At 38.8% G+C, this 24,367-nt stretch overlaps 1 protein-coding gene across 2 annotated transcripts in view; it reads left to right on the top strand.

Moving 5' to 3' along the window:
- ankrd11 (ankyrin repeat domain 11) overlaps positions 1-24,367 on the top strand; it is a 133,217-nt gene continuing 108,850 nt past the window's right edge. For both annotated transcript variants that reach the window (XM_084715899.1, XM_084715907.1), the window contains exon 1: positions 1-459. The gene's annotated coding sequence lies outside the window, so the exon portion shown is untranslated. The remainder of the gene's footprint in view (positions 460-24,367) is intronic.

A 24,367-nucleotide genomic window follows, 5' to 3' on the forward strand; every position in this document is an offset into this window, starting at 1 on the left:
GTCCCAAGCGTCCACACACTGAAGTCAAAGGCCGCTTGAAAACCGCTCGAATGGGTTGGCGGAGAGGATTAAACCGAAACAAAATACGATCTTTTAATGGTTTACGTTCACCCAAGCAAGCCTACCGTTGTACAGATGGAGTGTTGAAGAATCGTAATTTGTGGTGAAGATGAAATAGCAACGCTGTTAACGAGTTTTCGTGGATATTTTATTGTTTTTTTCTTTGGACGTCTGTTTGTTGGTCCGCACGGTTTTTAACAAGCTAGCGCTAGCCTCGATCCGAGTGAGCTGCTTTTGAGCTGCGATGGTCGTCGCCAGTTTATGCGGATGTCCCCGGACCAGTATGTACTGAACCGACGGCACCAAATGGGACCATCCAGCATCGGCCGAAGACACCGCGGCATAGACTAAACATTGAGACTCAGATAACTATTTGAATTTGTGGAAATTCAGACAGAGGTAAGTCGCATTTTACTGGTCCTGCTTAGCTAACACGTTAACAACAACAAACGGACTATTGCTGCTGGCCCCGTGGTAACTGGGGTTTGTGTGTGTTGCGACAAAGGTCAACTTGCAATATCTTCATTTACTTGGGATTTTGAGCATGGGGATGTTTAAATTATGTTGCGTGGCTATATTTATGTGATATACTTTGGAAATACTCAGATTTTTAGCATGCAGCTCTACTTCTTGAACGTAGCTTCTCTATGATTGTGCTTAGCTGTGTTTTTAAATGCAGATAAAATGATCCATAAAGGCATTTATTTTGTGTATTACACACGCAAGCTATCTTAAGTTGCGTAAGTAAATGATATTTAGCAGTGGTAAATCATTGCCCATGTGTGATGGGGCTGACACTTATTGTGTGTTGATATTTTCTAATTAAATGTAAATGTTTTGAGTATGCAAGTAGTGGTGCATACGTTGAGATCATCCATGCATTTATACGTGGTTACATAATTACAGCTTGATAGATGTGCATGTGTTTTGGAAGCAATATGAATTAACTTGTCACCTACAGTAAGTTGTAGAGAACCGTTGGGCTTAAATTCGTTGCATACTCAGAATTAGCACGAAGGGGATCTTGCAATATCCCACAAAACAATCATCATTACATTTCTCAAGGGAGTGCAATAATACCATCCAAATATTGACCTATTTTTGTTGATCTGAAGTAATACTAGCTTACCTGCTTTTCCAGTTAGGTTTGTATAGCGTCATAAATTCCTGTTATGAAGCGCTATCTCTTGTCCATTTGCTGGTCTGTGCTACAAGCCAAGCAATGAATTACACTGACATAACAAAAACTACTTAAGACGTGTGTGTTTTAGGACCATTAAAAGAGCTGTGTTTTGAAATGCCTACAGGCTATCTGGATTTATCAGGAAGTGTGTGTGTATACAGTTAGTTGAATAACAGTGGGCTGTGTAGATGGATAACTGTCACAATTTTCTTCAATAGTTCAGTGGAGTGCCCGTGTTTTCTGTTTTGAATATCGTGTAATTGAGGGGCACAACATGGTGGGATTTGAGATGAGCTGTAGAGGAGATGGAATATGGAGGAGAAGCTCTCAGCTTTGGTGCAGTACCAATGCTGAGGAAAACACTGCAGTGTCGCTGGTGGTGTTTTCCACCAAGATACTGAGAGTGTTTTAGCTTGTTGGGGCGTTCATGTTGACTACACTGCAGAGGCAGTGATGCATATCTCTGTCTCCCTTGAGCTTGCGTAGGTCCTATTTCTCTGTGCTATACTTAAAGCCTTAATTCAGATGGACTCACGTGTCCATTTTGATATACATTCAGATTATGATGTGTAAGGTTTAGATGTAAACTGGGTTTTTGCAGAATCCTTAACATATTTTTTTTTATCTCTAATACATTATCATGTAGCACTAATCTGTTTACATTGTGAATATAAGATTATCCACACTCAGAATGAAACCCTCATTGAAACTGTCGTTTCTCTTAAACACATGAAGTGTAATCATTGTGGCACTAAGTCTTTCAGTCAGTTTAATGGTTGAATTTCTTTGCTCTGTGACAGTATATGCTGTAAACCTATTTTTCACAGGTCTGTTTTGTAGTAGGCACTTGTATGCCTATTTTATTTTGGAATCAAATACTGGTGTTAAATTCTGTTTTATTGCTGTGGACTTGAAAGTTGCCAATTCAAGGCAGTTGTTAGGACCTGTAGTGGTGTGTGTTCCTCTAAATGAGGAATGATGAAATGTCATGTTGACGTTTATAATTAAATAGCACATACTTAATCTGTCTTAGTACAAATTATGATCAACAGCGGTCTTTATAGTAGAGATATTTTAGCATTTTAACTAAAAACATATCTAGTTGTAAGTAAGGATAATTGCCATGCAACGTGACACTCATGAACTACATGTCCCATCTACTTCCCATTAGTGATGGCTAGATTTTGCCCATGTTCCTATAAGTAGTACCAAAGAATTAAGCCATGCCCTCTGCCTGCAACAGGAAATGGAGTTCTGTAGGGTTCAAAAAGGTCATGAGGTGTGATTGTAGCTCAGGGTAATGCATTTCATGTAATAGAAAGGCAGGCAATGTTTCTATGTTTCTGCCCTTCCACTGCAGTGGCTCTTGTCTCACAACTCTTCAGACTACATTAATGGCCGTATTACCCAGATGCAGGAAATTTGCTGACCCGTATGCACCATACCACAGTTAGTCAGCCTCTGGGTTGCTTGCAGATCAGCCCACTGTGACAGTGCTGTGAGCAAAGTGTTGTCGTAAACATCCCTGGTTGCTCTGTTTCTCCTCCTCGATCCAAAGTTAAGGATTTTTGTTGCCTATCTGATTCTTAGGTGGCCTGCAATGTAGTTTTTTTCCATAGATATTTTTGTTTTGTTTTTTTTAAGCCGATTAAAAGGTTAAAGACAAGCACAAATAATCCTTGCACAATGGAAAAACACAACAAAAGTGAAAGCGAGAGAGCAAGATACTTCTGAATATTGTGTTAGGTGGCTCCTTAGGCTGCACAATTATGGGTAAAATGATTATTCTGATTAGTATCGAGATCACTGTTTATCACAATTACTCATTGATATGAATATGATATGATATTGCACTTTCATCTTAAAATAAACAGAGCACTGCTTTCACTTCCTGGTAATGTACAAATCTGTACATCAAAATAAGACTGCTCTTTATTCTTAATGCATTTTCTAGAAGCAAAAATATAAATAAAACTGTCCTAATTTTTCTTTACACAAAATTAGATCAACAGAGCACTGCTTTCACTTTCACAATGTGCAACATTCATAGGGTGACATGCTATTATGGATGTTTCAATTAACAATAGACAGCAACTGAGATTCAGTGAGGTAACATTTGCAATGTTATATCTGGGCCACACCGGCAGCGTGAGCAGTGCATGTGAATGATTGCCGTACCTGACAGTTTTTATGTCAGTGTCCATATTAACAGTGTATTTTCTCAGCAAAAATATACTGTAAAAATGATCTGTTTACAATCATATTGACAGTATACCGGCAACATGGCATTAATCTCATTTTACACTCTTTCAAATCACACTGCTTCCTGGTTACCATTCTCTTCTTTTCTCCTGAACTCTTCTGCACACTCATTGTAGAAAGATAGTGGTGGCAGCAGCAGCGCCACAGCAGAGGTGCTGTCCTTGTGGCCACCACAGACATCTCAGCCTCATCAGTTCAATGGCGTAGGCACCACGCACAGGTATGTGCAGCCAGTGCAGCTGGTAGGAATGTGTATTGGCAAGAATCAGGCAATATATGATATGTATCACGATATGAGGTTAAAAGTCACTATACTGTGATACTGTAAGCCAGATGATTAACTGCCATTTTTATATCTAATTTTAGGTAAACTTTCCTAGTATGAAAAAAACACACAACCATACACATATGTGAGTTGAGTTCAAAGAGTTTACTTTTAAATGCAGTCAGTACAGGGAAGATACAAAACAACATGGTTATGTAGCAGTCTGGGGTTTAAACGCAAAACAAAATGGACCTCCATCATGAATGTTTGCATTTATCACGGTATCATGAAATAGCGCTTTTGAGAATCACTATAGAATCACAAAACATAATATTGCAGTACTCAAGTGCATAGTTACACCCCTAGTGGTGGAACTTTTGGTCTTCATGCCTTCATTGTACTGAAGTTTAGAGTGTTTTTTTCAGGTGGTTGAAGAAGTTGTGAGTAATTGTGTTGCTTTGTGGTGCAGACACAAATCTCCTGCACTCACAGCACGAGAATTGTATCTGCATCATCTGCCTTAAATCAGAAATTCTTCCAAACAGACAATCATCTAGTCAAGGGACTTACTTTTTGCCTTCTGCTTCAGATAGATGATCTCTCTGTTGCAACGTCCAGGAAATGTACAGGCTGCCTCTGCAGGGTGGCTAGCTGTTAGTTTAGGAAGTGCTTGATTTGATATGCAGCAGAGGTTTTGATGAGCGGAGCACGCATTTTAAACTTCAACATTGCAGTCGACCACATTAATTTAATTGTGGCGAGCCAAAGTTGTGATTGAGATTATTATTTGTTTAATTGTGCAGCACAAATATTGAGGGAGGTTAGATTCTTGAAAAAGCAGATACAGAGATCACTGCAGTAGTTGCATAGTAGACATCATGCTTCAGAATATGACACTGCAGTTAACTTTTCAGCTGCATGGTTTGCTATATTCACAATCACGGCCATTTTCCTATCTCTGTCTGTTTTATTGACATTGAGCTACATGTTCTTGGTGAAGACCATTGAGTGTGTACCTAGCTAATATTTCATGTAACCACCCTGATAATTGTGTAAAATTTACTGTTGGGCCCTAATTTGTTTGGATTTGTGCAAATTGATTAATTTGCTTGAGCCTCTAGCAATTTTTAGAGGCAGTCATGGTTAGTTTGAATTTGGTTTTTGAGTTTTTATGTATTTAAGAAGTTGTTAAATTAATTGCTTTAGTTTTTGATATTTGAAAAGTTACCTGGTTCATATTTAGATTTGACTACATTAGCTTGATGTGACAGGTCCTTACTAGTGCTTGAACATTTAATAAGTTTTTGGGATGCCAAGATGAGGAAATTTTCCCACCTATTAATAAACTTGTGACAACACTGTTACCAGTTACACTGGACATTTTACAAGAAAAGATATTTGTCGATGATGCTCACTGTATATAGAGGGTTTACTTTGATCTTTAACGTTCTGACTTCTTCAGTCGAGCTTTCACTTCACTGCAGGGCACATTTTGGCAGCTGCACTCTTCTAAAATTCTTGAAGGTGTTTGTAGATCAGAGGTGTTGCTTCCAGATGCTGCAACCTTAATTAAAAGACAAAGTTTACTGATTGATGTCATCAGGTTCCCTATTATCATTGAGTTTAAATCCAAAATATTATGACCGTACCATGCTGACCAATAGAGCTGGTTGCTTGACCTTAAAAAAAAAAGTTGGTCCAAGAGTCGATGACATTGGCCTGTGCAGCTTTGTTTTGAGATGAAAAAATGGAATAAAGTGCTGCACAGTTGAGCTAGAGTACTGTTCTTGGGTAGAACATCATGGCCATGGATGACAGGCCGCAGACAGAGACTATAAAAATATCTCTGTCTTTAAGTAATCTTCACTTGGTTCACACCACTGTCTCCCCCACGGCCTCTTTGCCGACTTTGGCCCGTATTTGTGGAGGAGCTCGGCAATGACACAGAGAGCAGGGGAGAGACTGCAGTATGATAATAAATTACACCAAAATGTGAAAAGCACTGATAACATTGAAACTTTGCCAAATTTTAAGATTTGTGGCAAACTAAGTTGAACAGACTACATAAAGACAGCTTTGATTTTAGTGTACTTGATTATTATTTACTACATTGCACACAACAAAGAGGTGAAAAACTTTGTAAAAAGACTACAACTGCCATTATATGGACGTGGTTCATGTTTAAAAAGTTAGACTATAAGCAGAAAATGATGATGAATGAATTGGATGATAGTTTTTACAATGGTGGTAATACTTAATATACTTGAAAGGTTTTGTATTTTTTGTTTTTTCTGTTTGTTATTCAGGTTTTACACATTAAAATAGAGATGCACCAATTTCAATTTTCTAGGCTGATTACGATTTCTGAATTATTATTATTATTATTATTTTACGGGTCTGACCTGCCGATTCCGATTTTGGGTAGATTCTAATTTTCTGTCTTTCCAAGAACTATAATTGACAGCATTCACAAACATTTTTGCAACTTTTCTTGTAAAATGAAACTGGATGTTCATAACAAAACACTGACTATTAAATATTCATTAAATACTATTTTACATTTTCTCTAAAAGCCCTAGGTACTAGAGGGAACACAATTTCTCTGGCTTACGTTAGCCTGAGGAGCTAGTAATTTTGCGGCTGTTCTGCGACATTGTTTGCTGCTGCATCTCCTTATAGATTGTCTGTCTTCTCTTTATCCTCTTCTTGGAATCTGTTGTTAACACCGACTTCATGCAAGCGTGTATCTGTGGCTGTGATCAGTGCTTTTGTGGATGTTATGTTACGGTCAGCGTGTCTGCTGCAGGCATGACATGACCATCGTGCAGAATGTGTGTGAATATGACGGGCACAAAATCAGATAGTGACGCTGACTGGCTAGTCATGCAGAAATCCATCCAGTTACGGTCTCTGGCTGGTTGATAGGTGCATCCCTACATTAAAATAATGTTAATACATCTGTAAAAACAAATATACAATAACAACAAATATATATACTGTTACATCCATCCTTCAGATTGTATCATCGCACAGATTTTAAGCCATACTGCTCAGTCCTAATTTACAAATTTTTCATGTTGAAAACAGCTGTTCTCATCATGTTGTTAGCCGTCCACTGACAATTCCATGATGACTTGGGTTTAGTATGTCGACCAATCGGGTGTGTTCCTCACTTGTCAGCCAATCAGAGGCTGTGTTCCTGACTGAGCATGTGTATAACAGTTCTGATCTCAAATGCATTGCGTGACGGAATAGCATGAGATTTACCCAACAAAAAAAATTGTGGTGATGACAGTAAATAGTATAACCCTGTAGTAGGCATGACATGGCAGCAGTAGTTGCAAGTATTTCAGGTAAACATATTAGTTGTCTGTTGATCTGCAAGTTATTCTCCAAAAATTTAAATTTGAGTAGCCAAGATAATATTACCCAAAATAATGAGTCATTCGTTACGATATAGTTAGTTTAGTATTAATGCCATGTTTCTTTGTGTCCATAACATTTGTATATCCAATGTTACATTTGGATTTCCTTGTGCATTTTGCATATTTGTATATAATAACCTGGAGTAATATTTTAAGTAGTGGCCAAAAATACTGTTGATCTTTTTAGAGTTTATAAATGAGAGACAGTAAACTGACACAAAACTTTGTTGTTATGTTTATATATTATATTATAAGATGTATTATATAATAATATGTGTAGGTGGCTGACATAGTATGCAATATATTGTGCAATTTCTTCCTCAAATATTGCTGCAAAACCTGCTTGAGGTTCAAATAAATGAATAAAACCGCTAGTTGTGTTAGTTGTAAGAGAGAAAAGAACCCTTTAGCTGCAACTCCAGCACCCACTTGGCCTGCCTTCTGTCCATGTAGGCTCTCCCCTCCCCCTCTCGTGCTGAGAGTGGTCCTTTTAGGTAAACAAGCATGGCTACTCCTGTTTCTTGCCTGTCTTTGTCTCTCTCTGCCTTTTTGTCTCTTTTTCTCTGTCTGTCTCTATTTCTCTCTGACTCCCCTCTCTTCCTCCCTGTTCGAGTTGTGTAAATCTTTTATAGCTGCTGTTCTACCAGCACAATCTCTGCGGATACTCAAATGGCATCTGAAGCCCTTTGAAATTCAGCCTAGTCCTTTGCCCCCTCCTCTATCCTCGAAGCGAAATGGAACAAAATGGCGGGCCCCAATCCTGCTGTTTCCCTCAGGGACTGTAGAGCCTCATTTTGGGGTTTAGGAGGTCCTGATGGTTGATGGCGTCTTTAACTCCCGTTAGGTTGTGCTTACTTCGTAGCCTTCCGCTGCACCGCTCTCGATAATATTTTCTCTACCCTGAGTCTCTTGCACATCAAAGGAAAAGGTTCTCTATTCTGGCATGCTGCTGCTTCTCCAGAAATATGCCTTTTACAGACTTGGCTTTTGATCTTCTGATCGAAGCTTGAAAAAGGAATATTTTGTGCTCTTGTTTCAGGGGGGAACTTACTGATATGATTAATCATAATTTCAGGTATGCAGAAAATTTCTAAAAATTGTATCACACAGGATTATGCTCCCAGGGTTGCATATAATCTTGTCATTCTGCCATAAATATGTTATTATTAGGGCTGATCAGGCTATTTTACCATCTAGTTTACAAAGTATTTAAAATCCCATGATAGAACTAATGTGTCTTACAGTAAAGTGAATAAACATATGTTTTTTTTAAAGATGATAAAAAGCAGCAGTAGTAATAGATAGTAACAGATGTAACATTTATGTGAAAGAGTGTTTGGTAGGGAGTTTGGATTTGTAGACCATGATCTGAATTTGTGATCTGAGATATCTGTCTATGGTTTAATTACACTTTCAGTTTTGTCGGAATTACCCTAAAGATACTCTACCGTTACAAGTTCAAGTCAGAATATTCTCAAACTGTGAACTTCACAAGTGAATTTAATAATTGCTTATTTAATTTGTTCCTTACACCAAACACCATCTTATTAGTTCACATATTTATCATAGACATGCTAATATTGAAAGATAAGACAGGACTGTAGGGTTTATCTTAAGGAAGAATGATAATAGGTGAAAATCTTGGCTATAAAAAGCATCCTCACATCTGTGCATGTGTTCCACACTGAGAGAGCCTGAGTAGGTAACGTTATTAGGCAAATGGCTGTGTGTTTCAGTCTGGGCAAGCATGAATTAGGGGTGGTGCAAATCTGGAGACAACAGTTGGTGTTTTGATGGGATGTGCTGCTGAGCAGGAGGCTGCATGCAATGATGTATTATCCATACGTGGCATTGGAAATATTCTGAGGTTAGTCGGCCAGGTCTGATGGCAGAGACTGTCTGTGTGGTGTGTCCCTCTGGGCTCGGCTGTTCTGGTCTGTTCAGCCTGTTGCTGACACACAGGGAAAAAGACAAGACAGGCTTGCCTGCCTGGACTCACTCACCTTCTCTGTTTCTCCTCCTCTGTCCCAAGACCATTCGTAAAGGCTTTCCCATGCCTGTCTAAAACAAAGGTGGCCCTTACATATGTTTTTTAACCGTCTTATAAGTTGTGGTATAAAAACTAACTCAGTGTACAAATCACAGCCATAAGTCTGAGAGTGGGAGTGAGAGATTTTTTTTTTTTTCTGTTAAGGCTAGCCCATCATTTAGTAACCTGCAGCTCCTAGTTTTTCATAGCTGGAGTCTTAATTTAGTAGAATTGTTCAAGGCTTTGATTGTTTAATGGCCATTGCAATTCTTGTTGGTAGAATCATAGGCAGTTTTACACAGTGAACTGCTTAGACTAGAGCTGCAGGTGCTTATTGCAGGTTCAGCAATAATTTGGTAATGTGGTTTACTGATGGTGGTACACAACACCACCACAAGGAGTGGATTTATTTTACTGATAATCAGAAGCTTTATTTTTGCTTTCTGAGTTTTGAGTGTCAGAGCATGGAGTGTCTCAAATGATCATGACAGAGTTTTTTTCCCCCATTGCAGTGTTATCCCACTATCAGTATCAGACTAAATCTCCAGTACTGCCTACAATGGGTATTGGTGAGTATGTGAGTCACTGATCTGATACCACGTAATTTATTAGCCCTGAAATTGAACCCTACTTCCCAGCAGCATCTTGAACGGCTAATTGTATGGTCAGTGGAAGAGAAAAGCGCTGTGGCATCAGATTGCGTTGCAAAGTCTGTTATTGTAGCCAGTTTGTGGTAAGCAGAATATCTTTAGAGTATGTCAGAGTTTCCCAGTTGAAGTTTCTCCAGAGCTGCTGGTGTTTTAGCGGAGCTAAGACAGACATTGCAAGCCTGACTAAGTTACTGACTAACTGACTGACTCGCCATGAGTACCAAGTGTATATGTTGTATCTAATCTCTGTTACTGAACAGCAGATACCAACACTATTATTTCAATCTTTGTCTCTGGATTTCGTTTGTTTTTGTACTGTAAAAGCAAAAGTGGACTTTTTGAATCGTCTATCTTTTGAGATAGTGAACTGACTGAACTGTTTTGGGGTTTGGGGGAAAGGAAAACAGACTCTTTACCAAGGGGTTTTAACTCTGAGTTCTTTTTTATGCACTGTTATCAGATCAGTCCTTGATATTGGCTGATACGCAAAGTTTGGGTATTGGAACATGTTTACCTCTGATATGGCATCTTAACAGAAGAGTTTTGCCAGTTTGATGGTAAATGTGAAAGCAGTTTTGTCTTTTCTGTTCCCTATCGCTGTACAGATGGAATAGGATTGTGTGTCCTGTCCATAACCAACCTTTGTCACCGTGAGATAAATAAAATATGTCTGGGATTTATTGCCACTTGGAGAAATTGTTTGATGCTGACTACTGTTGTGCTCTGAGGCAAACGGCTATATCAGTTTTCTTAAAGCCCTCTTGTGCCCAGCCGGCCTCTTCATGTTGGGCATAAGCTATAAGCTGAGACAGGGGGTAAGGGTGTTAGGACAAAGTGTTGGGTGGGGGAGGGTAGAGGTGGTGTGGCCTGGCTGAATCTCAATCACCAAGGCCCTTCAGCAGGGCTGGCCTTTTGATGGGCCAGCTGCAGCCATTCATCCACCCATTTACATTGAAATGCAACAACAGGAAGGGGGGAGGGGAGGACTCTGGGCCTCTGCGCTTGTGCGGGTGGGATGTGAATGAAAAGCAAAGGCATACCTAAATACCAAAGAGATGAGGTCCGTCAGTCGGGGCCCATGCCCCTGCTCACCAATATGTGTGACCATACTTTGCCCCCCCACCCCAAAGCATGCTGTGGGGCAGTATACTTTACACAAAGGATCTAAGCACCCTTTTTGACCAGTACATGCATTTTCACCACTCAGCTCTTTTCTGTCTTTACAACCAGGCTGGTGGCTATAAAGAGGTTGTGATTCACCCTAGTGTCCGTTTTAACAGCACTCTACTGTTATGTGTATTGTTGATGCTGCTTTTGTACTTTGCCGTCTTCATATTTTGTGGGTAATTGCTTTCAGACTGATGATTTACTTGTGTGAGATCTTTATCAAGGCTTATTTATGAAGCCTGCATGGGATGTGGAGTTTAGAGTTTGTGTTCCTGGCTCACTGCAATGGAGGTCATATTGTGCTATTGGCTGGTTGAAGAAGCCTGTTCTGTAACTCATTAGGGGCTTCAGACACAAACTGTAGTTCAGACAAATGAGGCCAGTGTGTCATTTTTCTGAGTTCATCCAGCTTTCCAGGATAACTTGGATGTCCTCAGAGGTGTGCATGTGACATTGATTGAGAGGCATTTTGGGGGATGTGTTTAAGTCATGTTCAGACCGGCAGTAGCACTGCATGAAAAACCACAGCCCTTTAATTAATGTCAGTGAGACAAGTGCACTAGCAACAAAAATGAACTAAAACCTGAATCTGGCTGAACTTTTGTCACAACACAATGCAACATCATCGAGCAAAAATACTGTGTGGGCTGGAAGCATTCTGGTTTTCATTTGTAGCCCAAGTAGTATTGACCAATCATGTTTGAGTGGGCTTTGGTTGCTTGCAGGTAAACACTTGATGTGGAGAGCAAGAGAGGCGGAAGCATTGGCCAAAGTGCAATGTCAGCTTTTGTCTGACAATGATTTAGCTTTTTAAAAAATGTTTCTGCATTCATATTTAAATATCTATTTTATAGAGCTTAGCCAAGCTGAAGTTCCATTCTTGCATCTTAAGTTTCTATTCGTACTGTGAAAAATGACTGATGCATGGAAGAAGAAGTCTGGGGCCTGCTACACTGAAAGCCTCGAAACATTGGCAGTTGTCCCCACAGGCTAAATTGCTGTCAGACCTTTGTCGAGGGGTTCTGATTAGGGATGTACTAATCGACCAGTCAGAGACCGGAACTGACTGGTTTTCAGTGTGACCGGCCGGTCAGCATCACATATCCGATTCTGTGCCCGTTATTGTCACGCATGTGTTCTGCACGATGATCACATCATCACAGTAGACAAACTGACCGTGATATCACACCCACCACAACAAACTGTTACACCATGTCTCCCGTTTGTTTATATCTGTTTCCACATGAGATCACATGAGATCGCGTCCTGCGAAATCCTGTGAGATTCCATGATCTTGCGAGATCGCGTTCCCCCTATTTATAATCTTAATATAAAACTATAATAAGGCCTGGCTGTAACCTGGAGGACTTTGGAGAAATTGGAAAATAGTATTTAATAAATGTTTAATCATCAGTGTTTTATTATGGGCATCCAATCGAATTTTTACAAGAAAAGTTGCAAAAATGTTTGTGAATGCTGTCAATTCTTAGAGAGACTGAAAATTGGAATCGGCCCAAATCGGAATCGGTAGATCAGACCCTATTTAAAAAAAAATAACGGAAAAAACACAACGGAAATCGGAATCGGCTAAGAAAATTGAAATTGTTGCATCTGTAGTTCTGATTATGTTCAAGCTCACATTCCAGGTAGAAATGTTATGAATTGTAGGACTGTACCCAACTCAGAATTTTGTCACTGGAATTGCCTTATGTAATTCAGTACAAATAAGATTTGTTCCTGTTTTCAGTTTAGAAGCACACTAAACTTCTGTATCAGCCTACATATTTTACCAGGGTTTTACCAGTAAGACATGTTTTTCCCATTCCTTTTTCCTTCTTCATCTCTGATTTGAAAACATAAGATTTCCACACAGCCAGAGAAAATAAATGTGTCCATTCTCCTGCTCATAGTTCAATTAGAAAATCCCAGCATCTATCCCTGGCCTGTTACAGTGCTTCACTTGTCCTGTATGCTCAGAGGTGGGGTGGTGTGAAGTGGCTGACAGCATGTTACCTGCTCTCCTTTTCTATCAGCCTTCTCAGCTTCCATCACAGTTTTGTCATTTGTGGTAATTTAGAGATTTTATTTGTTAAGTTTACACCCTGCCAAGTTGTTGCATTACTCTGTGTGCAATGACGCAGCTAAAAAAAAAACAAAAAAAACAAGAAGAGAAACCTGTTTACCAACCACTCATTTCACCTCCTCTCATCAGCGCATGTTGTCAAGGATTTTTTCAATAGGTGTGCCAACTTACATAAAACTATATTAATGATTCCCCTTATTTATAATTCCTCAGTGAAATGTTATCCTTTTGCATTTTTGCAAGCTTCTATCTGTTTGATCGAATGCATACTGACTGACAAAAAAAAAACAACTGCTTGACATGGAAGAATGTCATTTGGCTGAGGGGTCTCTCTCACCCCATTTACACCTTGTAATAAAATGAAAACTGTGTATGGATACATTATTGAAATAAGAAAAATGTATGTTAATGCAAGGCGTAAATGCTAGGTGATCAGAATGTTATCAGATCAGGCTGAACACATTTGGAGGTAGTCTGGCCTGCATTGTGGTCAGATATTAGGTAGGTGTAAATGCAATCCGTACAACAATCTGGATACTGTATCCGGATACAGATCACATCTTAATTCCAGACATAAATGGGGTGTCTGATTATTTTATATAGTATTATTATATTATTTCAATCTAAGAATTTCAGGGGGCAGCCCTAATAAGTAGCATAATTCTTTGTGTTTACTTGATCACTTATCCTCCATTTAGGTGGAGTATAAGTGATTGCTGCCACGAGGACTTACAGAATTGAAAGATACTGTCTCAACACACAGCCATGCAGTATTTTGGCTTCAGATAAATGTTTAAAGTAACAAATCTGTCACTTAAACTGGAATTACTGGCTGATGATCCATCTTTTCACTTGTACCTGAAGTGAAATGCCCACACCAATGTATTCTCTTTCATTCTTTTTGAATGCAGTGCTATTTTTGGTTTAGGTGCCAGCTAACATAAGCACCAAGCAAGCGAAGCTACCAACTGCTGTTTCATTGGAAAACATCTCACATTCCGCAAAACTTTTGTTTTGACGTTGACCGAAGTGACACTTCGTTCAAGTACTCACACTTGAAGACTGAAAATGTCAAGCCTCGGATAACAACTGGAACAACCCAGAAGGAGCATGGGAGGACAGCTCTAACGGTCATGCCACCCCTCCAGTAGTAATGGCACTTGATTGACAATGAATACAATTATGGAATGGCAAAATGAACTATCCCATTGTTTCCTTGGCCTCTGGGAAGGCTGTGCTTAAGTGTTTTTATATGTTGTTCTCTAAACATTTGTTATTAACACCAAAATGGCTAATAAAAGAAAAGTGACTAAATATGTACTTATTTAAGTGTTATGGTGGTTGGTAAACAACAGATTGAGATAAAACTCACTTTTGTATCCTTTCAATGATATTGCTTTTTATGTTTCGATATAGAAAATGTGTCAGTGGTAGTGTTTTTATATCTTTTTATTTTGGCATATATCAGCATTCATGGGCTGCATGTTTTAATTGCAGGTATGCTACCTGTCAACCAGGTTAGTACATTGAGATTTATGATCAAATCTCAATTTTTTGCTCACAAAGCCCTTTGACAGTGTAAGCATAAAGACTTGTTAACAAAAACATCTGTGTTTTGATCATCTATATTTACCCTTGCTGCGATCACAGAGAACCAGAGATGGCTTCTTGATGTTGATGGTACTATTCAGGAAGAGCAGCACCTAATATAAAGTATTGGCATTAGGATTGGGCTGAAGGATGATACCATTGTCCATCGTGATTGCTGACAGTCATCCACCAATGAGCCTGCTGCCATCGTAACATCGTGATTGGAAAGTTTTTTTGATTTTGAGAGATAAAATAAGTTCTTGCTGCTGGTCATATTAAGTATTTTCTTTTTGAACCTGTCCCTTTAAGAGAACTTGAGACATTCGGTTACATTGGTGAGAGGTTTTCTGCAGGCTGCTGTTAAGTGTGTTATCAACAACAATGATCTAATCTAACCAATCTAATGTTTTGTTGTGAACAGTGTGAATGGAAAGTCACCACTAAGAGATTAAATTTGTGTATTTAGACTTGTATTGTGTGGGCGTTATTGCTATAGAATCAATGTCAGACGTCGACATTGTTTTGTTAAATTCTTTACCTCATCTGTTATAACAACAGAATTGAGGAAGCATGAATGCATTAGGTTTTAAACGTTGAGTTTCATATGCTGCAAACTCCATGTTGCCGTGCATGGACATTAGCAAAGTTTCATACATGATGGTCACTTTTCATTTTCTGACAGTTTTCTGATGTAAACATTGGCCAGTTGATCTAAAATAGTCAACAGAATAAACTAAATGAAAAACAATTACAAGTTGCATCTCTGAATAAATTTAATATTGTCTAGAATATTCTTACTATGTCATGGACAAGGTGAAAACAACCAGCTTAACTCTTTTTTTGGTGCAGGGACAGGAATTAACCATTGTGTTGAGTAGTCAGCAGGGAGTGGAAAATCACATCATCGTCAGTCAGCCTGCACAGGGACTTTCCCTCCTGAATATGTGGCAGCACAGAGCAGTTCTTAAAGCGCCAACCCGGTATGTGTTTGGCCCTTGTTTAGAGGCTTGTACATCGACATTGTATCCCTGTGTCACATTGTGAAGACACTTCAGTGAGGCATTTGTTTTGCCCAGAAAGGAAGCAGTCTAAATGAGAAGTGGAAAATAGGAGAACAGGAAATATAGAAGACATTTTAAGTTGGCCTGGAGCTACCAATAATCTTTCCAGCATTTTACTGTGTTTGTCTGCCAAGGCTTGGAATAGTCACAGATCTGTGATTGGGTGACTGGAGTTAACCAGACACTGATCTTTGAAGTTCTTTTGATACTAGAACCTTCTTCCCTATAAATACACTGCCTTGTTTTTGTGCCCATCTGTGTGTTTGTGAGGGTGTGTGTGTGGTTGTGTGTGTGCTTGTGTGTGTGCTTGTGTCACTCATACTCCCTGCAGTGGATCTTTTTATAGAAACAGCAGCCAGCAGTGTAATCTCTGGCGTGGATGTAGGACAGTCTTTTATTCCTCCTCATTACTTATGCAAAGCCAGTTCTCACCCACAATCACTGCATAGCCTCTTTGAACGTACAGTTTTCTTAGAAAAGGGTTAGCAGTTAAAGGATCATACTGGTGTTTTTGCATGTTTTAGCACAAGTACTACACATTGTGTATACTTTATCACTGCTGATCATTTTCTTTGAATATGACGCGTTTTTATTTTGAAAATATTTTTCCTAGCTTTGAGGTACCTATTTCACTTCCCTTTCTGCACTGTTTCCAAAATCTACAATTTGTAGAACAGAAAATTTCTTTATGTTATTGTTTTGGGGTAATGCAGATTTTTGTGTAGACATATGAGACTTAAATCATCTGCCAAAAAATATCATATTCATGGTCAATCGTGTCAGAAAATCACACCCAAAAGACAGGTGGCAAATATTGTTGTAATAGTAACACCATCATGAGTTGTGGGGCTGTATATGTCATTGAAATATTATTGAAATTGCAAGATGGACAAGTACAGTATCCACAGGGCTCCATATTAACACTTGCCTGGGGCAAGTAAACTCTGTTCTGGCTAGTAGTTGCCTGAGTTAACAAGTGAAAAATAAATGTTATGTCTTTCTCTGTTTTCCTGTCTTTCTAAGTGTGTGGCAGCTCTCATTTGAAACACACTGCACAGTGGATTAACATTTGACCATCTTGTTTTTGGGTTACAGTGTTCGTCTAACCACCTAAAATTGTCCAGTGTTTGTTATATAACATTCAATGAATTGCCACCGGTGCTTCAGAATTTATGAAATGCCATGAAGTCTAGGAGTGAGGGAAATGCTGTATTCTTAGATACATTGCAATGCGGGTGTGAAAGATTCTGGATCAATTCATAAATGTCAAAAATAGAATTTCTAAATGTTTATTAACATGATGTTAACAGATCAAAAAAGGCAGAACTCAGGGCAATACAGTGCTTGGACAGTCTACAGTATGCACTTGCTAGTTATCAGCAATCAACAAGGAAAGATGTACTTTATCTTCTCAAAAGGCATTGGTTGCAATCATTTTTTGATTAAGTATCTAAATAATTGCTTTTTAGAGACCAAAATGAAGTGTATTGTGAATACTTTATATGCCATCATCCTGAGACTAATGTCAAGATGTTAATGGTGCAGAGCAGCAATCAGCTGTAACAAACTAGAGCAACAAAAATGTTTGTGGATGCTGCCAATTATAGTTCTTAGACTGAAAATTTGAATCGGCTAAAATCGGAATTGGCAGGTCAGACCCTTCAAAAAATCGGAAATCAGAATTGGCCAAGAAAATTGAAATCGGTGCATCTCTATGCATTAAGTTTGCTTTTTTTGTACCCAGCTACCAGGTCTTGGATATTAGAGCCGCATTACATGCTCTAAATAATGGAAAAACAAGGATCCTGTAAGCCTTAAATATGCACATATTCTGCCATAAGCATTTCTTTTCATGCCATATATGTCAGAGGTTATGTTTTGGTTCATACCTTATCAAGTGCCCCTGGGTTTTGATCTGCCAAGTAGTGTCATGTGGTATGGCACCACTGCTGAACCTTTTAGAAAGTACCTTTCCTTTGCAGAAGGGTTCAAAATTGAAGTCTATTTAAAGCTACAGCTGTTCTATTATGAATGTTTTTCCTATTTAATTATTTAGTAATACAGGACTAAATTTGGAGAGGTTGGTGGTTGAGGCAATAGGGTTTTGAGTCCATCAACATAAAAATATGTAAGGTCAGAGGACTTTTCCTTTGCCTGTTAGCCCTGACCTTCTCCTGCACATTTTCATTGATTTATCCAGGATTATCCAGGTATGACTTTTTACAGCTGTTTTGCACAAATATTCACATGCTCGTTTTACTAATGTCCAACATAGCCTATCTGTTAAATTTCATCATATCACCCTCTGTGAGTCTTGGACAGATTAGATTGTCTGCTGAACTCAGCCCTCTGGTCCCCTCTGGTCTCTGTTATGCTGCTCCCTCACACACTTGGCTCAACTCTCCCCTCATCCTCTGTCTTTCCTTCCACCAACACCTTTCTCTCTCTCTGCTTTCACTTTCCTCTGCCACCTTTACCTTACCATCTTTACATGTCAAAGCCCAGCAGTACGCCTGCATTTACTGCATCCTGGCATACTTGTCTCCACTCTCTCCTCACTCTCTGACAGTCTCCTCCCCCATCTCCACCTCTATGCAGTAGCCCTGGTTCCTCAGGAAGCACTGCTTGCAGGAAGCTTAGGGCGTTGGACCTAACTGTTTGCCTTGTTTCCTCCTTTGACAAAAATCATAGTAAATTATGTGCACACACTGACAGCCTTGCTGTTTTTCCACCTTTAGTGTGCTGCATATTTGTGTAAAGTAATGTAGGAAAATTCACTAGCTATGCCTTTTCTGTTCTCCCAAAAATAGGCTAAATATGCATATTTTATAGTAATCAAGTAGTTTTTTCTCTGCTTGTAGATTCTGAAGCCTAATTTTAATGTGGCCAATATGGAGTGATGATGATAGTGCTGTTTTTCAAATTCGAATCTGTATATTTGAGTATTTGGAGTTCATAGAGATCTTTCCCCCATGTGTAAGATAGGGCTTGGCAATAAATCAAATGTTTGTTGCACATTCTATGAAAAAAGTCAGTCTGTGCAGTGAATGAAATGACAGTAGTAGCACCCATGCAATACAGCTTTATAGCGTGTGAGACATTGCTGCTTGTGTGTGTGAGGTGAATTGTTGTGTTTCCCACACATAGACTTTACTTGAGTGGTCCTCCCAGGTATAGAACAGCTGCTCAGATATATGTGGTTAGATTTCTTTATTGTTATTATTTGTTGTCTGACTTAGATGTTAGTTATCTGCCTCATGAACAGATGCCATTTTACTTCTGCAACTGTGCAGAAGTTTTGTGTCCAGCTCCTTTTGTTAATGCTGCACCAAAGCTTGTTTGTTGCCATGGACTCCGAATGGCAATGTCAGTGTCACACATGCTGCCGTGTTTTGTCGGTCTGTGTCAATCTCTTGCTGAAGCTGCTGCTGCTTCTTCCAGCATGCCTGCCTGCTTCTCTTTCTCTGTCTCTGACAGACACAGCAGGCACTGCTGCAGCAGCTTCAGCGCCAACTGAACTCACTGCTCCAACCTCGGACGTGTTTCTCCCCCACTAACTCTGTCGTCTCTTGGACCACCAACTCTCTGACGAAGAGACAGCAGCTTCAGCATGAGTGACACTGATGCTGTTACGCACAGCTCTGCTGTAGCCAGTAGCCAAAGCTTTGAATACTCGCTGTTAATTACTCCTAAACCTCTAAATCCAAAAATATGGTATTCAGGACAGCCCTGATGTGGGTGGTGGAAAGGCTCATGTTTACTGTCTCCATGTGTTTTTTTTTTCTTTTGTTATTTAATTTAAACAAAATGATTTTCCATAGATTCTACCTATTGCTTCCTAGTTGAAAGACTTGTGTGTCACATGAGGGGAGAAACTTAGATTCTGTGGAACTTAAACATACATGATTCTAGTACTTGTAATTGCAAACCAGCTGCATCTTGTAATATGGTATACTGTGTTATGATACTATGACTGTTGTTCTAGTGATGTGGTGTAAATTAATGCTGGTTTTTTTTGCCTTTAGACAGAAAGTATATACTAGGTATTTTTTATTAAATTGTCCGGAGTCTTGTATTTTTCTGCCTTAGTGTGCACATGGCTGTAGTCATTGTCAGTTGCTTTTCATCTGTGAGATCAAAGCCCTCTGCAGCAGACCCAGTGATTTTTCTTTCCCTTTCTAGGAGTAAGAGAGAAAAATAACATACAAACACTCATACCTCATGGATGTGGGTGTGTGTGTGTGTGTTCATGATGGTGTACATTAGGGCTGCAGCTATCGAATATTTTAGTAATCGAGTATTCTACTGAAAATTCCATCGATTAATCGAGTAATTGGATAAAACATATTTTTGTTTAGTTAAAGAGCAATTATAAAATATACATGAGAAAATAATACATTTCACCTAATAATGAACCATTGGTTTCCTTTTTTAGACAATCAATGTCTTTATTTTTAGAAGCACATTGTTTAAAAACCCTGAACTTACACCAGCTGACCAAATTCACTGCCTTCACTCAAAAAAACTAAGGATCTTACCAAGAAATGTTCTTATTTCTAACCTAAAAATGTCATTACACCTGATAACACACATCACTTAAAAGGTTAGGTGTTTTTCCCACGTGTTTCAATTGAACTTTCATTTGTGTCAATCACATTTTAAGTTCTAGTTAAGTTTTAAGTTAAAGTCTTGATAAGATTTTGAGTTTTTGCAGTGTTCAAAATAAAATTATTATACCTGCTGTATTGGAGCACATTAGGCACCAGTGCTACTTGATGTTTTATCCATCAATGACTACTGAGCTAAAATTGACAACTACCCAGTTAGCTTTATTATGTTTTTATTTTTCACCCTCATCACTCTACAGCGCTGTGTTTTTACAGATTAAATAAAGCCTGTATGAAAGGCACGTTAGCCACGCATTGACAGTAGTCATAATTAATAGAAACCTAGTCCTCCGCAGGGCTAACGTTATGTTAGCAAGGTACAGTAACGTTAATCTCATTAATTAGTGCAACGTGTCCAGCTTGAAATGCTCCCACACTTTTGACATTTTCTGCCTTTTCTTTGTGCCTTTCTCTTCGCTTTCGTCGCCTTCTTCGTTGTTACCTCTACATCGATGGTTAAAACCGAACATATCCGCCGCCTCTTTCTTCTTCCTTTACGTGCGTGACGTCAGCGCGTTGTGCCGCATTAAAAGTAGTCCGGGCGAAATACCATGCTTTGAGCTGGCAAAATTAAACGATTCCTCGAGGCAGAGAAAATTCCTCGATCATTTTTTGTAATCTAGTTACTCGAATTATTCGAGGAATCGTTTCAGCCCTAGTGTACATTCTTCATTGGCAATCAGTGTTTATAGTAGTAACTCAAGTATACTCAAGTATACATTGTCACCTTGACTCTTGTCAAGGTGACAATGGCACCATGCATGATGTGCATAAATTCACATATGCAACAAGCTGGGTTAGTTGTGCCAAGCAGTTTCTGTTACAAAGATATTGCCCAACCATATGCCTGCAGGTCAACTTAATGGTGAAATCCACTATATCACACCTACATGGGATTCATACTGTCTGATTAGCTCTCTCATCATTTTAAGTACATTTTGTATAGGGGCATGTTGTGAGGAAAGGAGTGGCTAGGAAATAGAATATGCATGGATAGATATCTGAGTTTCACATCCTTGTGTGAAATCAGAGAGCTGGCTTTGTAGCTGGATACATGATTTAGTATGTGTGGAGACGATGTGTGTCAGCTGGAGATATTTATTAAATGCCTACTTTTTAAACCGGCTGAGAATTGTGTGGGTGAACGGATGGCCGCCGGCATTCAGAACCAACACAGTCGACTTGTTCTGTGGTGTTAGAGCATGTGCGGGTGTTTATGTCGATAATGTACCATGTGCTGCTACTCCTCCATTTCCAATATTCATAGAGCACTGTCTTTCCCTGCAACCATGGCAACAGAAAATGACAAATGGCAGAACTGTGGAAATGCTCAGGTTGTGTGTGAGGCTGAATGACAGAGCAAGCTTTCTTGATAGAAAATCAAATCACATTGTCAGTGAATAGGCTGGCCCTCACTTACTGTGTACACTGCCACGGTTAAAACATTGAATATTAAATTGCAGGATCATCGAATGAAACCTTGCAGCTCATATGTAAATCTACCATACAAGGCTTTATTTTTTGTGTTTTTGCCTGCATTTGGCAAATTGGCAAATTTGGCTATTTATAACCAGAGCCTAAAGTGGTACATCACTTTCATAAGCTCAGTATGCACTATCATTATTAGAGATAGGAATATAGGCCTGTATATGGTTGAATTGTCCACTAGACACTTTTGTGTTGATATGTGCTGTTTTTCTGTTTACAACTGTATGTACATGACGGCAGACAAGTAGAAAATATTGGTTGCTGTCAACTAATATAGCATGATTGGTAAGAAAAAAAACATTGGGATTATTTTGACAGATATTGTGATTGCAATATGATTCACTTAGGGGGAATGATCACTTTTGCTTTTTATGCTCTTTTGTCACATTTTTTCCTTATTAAAACATTGCAGGTTCTGTACTTTGGATATTGCACTTTTGATAATATTATGTAGCCCTACTGTCTATAGGACAGTTTTTTGAGGTTGTGTTACTTTGATATATTAGGTTTAAGTAGCACTAATGGTAGGGCTGGGTGATGTATTGATTAAATTAGTATGACTTAATGTACGATATAGCAGATGATCATATCGTCATATTTGATTTTTTTAGTGTTACCACTGGTCGTTACTGAAGTGCACTTAATTTACTTAATTCAGGCATAAAATGTGTAGATCAGCTCAGATTGCAGTGTAATAGTTACAGGAAGGCTGTGTGCTGTATTTACTGCTGCAGAAAAGAATAAAAAGGTCCTTGTTTTATTTAACGTTATTATGGCGTCTTCCTGTACTCTTTACAGCAGAGCTGGTCTGTAAAAAGCTAATGTAGCATTTTAGCAAACACAATTAATTGTGATTTTTTTTTTATTTCACAGGGGGGAAAAAATACAATAAATCAGCTGATCACGCTAGCTACTCTACATGTGGTTTTAAGTTCCATCTGGAAAACTTCCAGTTTTAGACTGTGTTAATGGCCTTTAGCCTGACCTGTAGCAGCTAACTAGCTAGCTCTCTTTCACAACAAACTCCTATAATTTCTGTCTCACAGGTTGGTGGGGTTGCACATAAATTTACTGAAAGTGTCAAAACTAAATGTAGCATTACTTATTGTGCAGTATAATGGTCCCGTCAGTGTTTTACAATTCTGTCTGTTTTTGGATTAATATTACTGATGCATGAATGTATATGTTGAATTTTACTGCTGTAGATGTTTAAGGTTGAGCTCATTTTAACCACTTTATATAATGTTGGCTAGTTTATTTTATAGCAATGCATCATATTTTATAAGATCATGTTTGCACTATCTGAGAAGTTAAAATGTGTTATTTCAGAGAAAAGGTGTATATTTGGATGTAAATCATGGAAAAAACTAAAAATATCTAGATTTTTATTTTTAAGCCATCTTGCCCAGCCCTACCTACAGCAAGACTGAATGGTGTGATTGTGTTCCGTTCTGTGTGCATGTTAATAAAAGATGTGGAGAAAGAGAGACTGATACTTAGAGTGTGTGTGCTTACCTGAAAATAGTGAATTGTCACGGATTTAAAGCTATGGACAGGGGTGGTCTGATAACTCATGGGTATTAAGATCCATCATTTTGGCACTTGTGTGGGAAAGAAGCTCTTCCACCCTTATTATTTTCCGTATCACCTGACAACAGAAGAAATCAGCATAGAGTAGCTGGGATGTGCCAATTGAGAGAGAGTCTGAAATGAGAACTGCTGCTTTTCTGGAGCATCAGCCAGTGTTTATGCTGTAAAATAGGACAGGGCAGCAAGTCCACCCATGCCAACCCACGCCTTGTTGACTCTGATGTGTAGGTTTATATAGAAAATAATAGGAGAGGCTGTTTTGATGTGCATTTTCCATGCAAGTGTGTTTTGTACTTGACACACATATTTAATGCCAGCAGTGTTGCAGGTTCAGTGTGTGACATAGGCATATGTGACATTAACACCAGTAGCTTAGAGGAACTCTATGTAGCTTTTTTATCTATTATCCTTTCAGTAGCTAGAGTGTGTGAGTGTTAAGAAGTGATTGGGATCACCTTGGTCTCTGGTGACTTGTGATGGGCAGTGTCGTTGTTTTTGACATTTCACACAATAAATGATAGAGTAATTGATTACGTATTGAAGTAAAAAGATTAAATGGTAGTTGTAATGGATGGAATGGATAGCTTATAGACCTGCTGCTGATGTGGCTTGCCAAATACAGACCTGATTTGTCTCAACATTACAGTTTGTTCGGTTGTCGACATTAATTACATAATACATCTAATGCCACGCTCCTTGCTTGCCTCCCTCTGCATTCCTGTGTTTTGTTTATGCAGCATTTCTAGGCCTTGCCGCTATGATAACATGACTGCAAGTGCTACTTGTTTATGTTTATACACAATGTGTATAGCCATATATAATAAGATTTTAAAGAGAAGAAAATAAG

The sequence above is a fragment of the Lutjanus erythropterus genome, chromosome 1 (assembly GCF_056507025.1).
Source record: "Lutjanus erythropterus isolate fLutEry1 chromosome 1, fLutEry1.hap2, whole genome shotgun sequence".
Lineage (NCBI taxonomy): Eukaryota > Metazoa > Chordata > Actinopteri > Lutjaniformes > Lutjanidae > Lutjanus > Lutjanus erythropterus.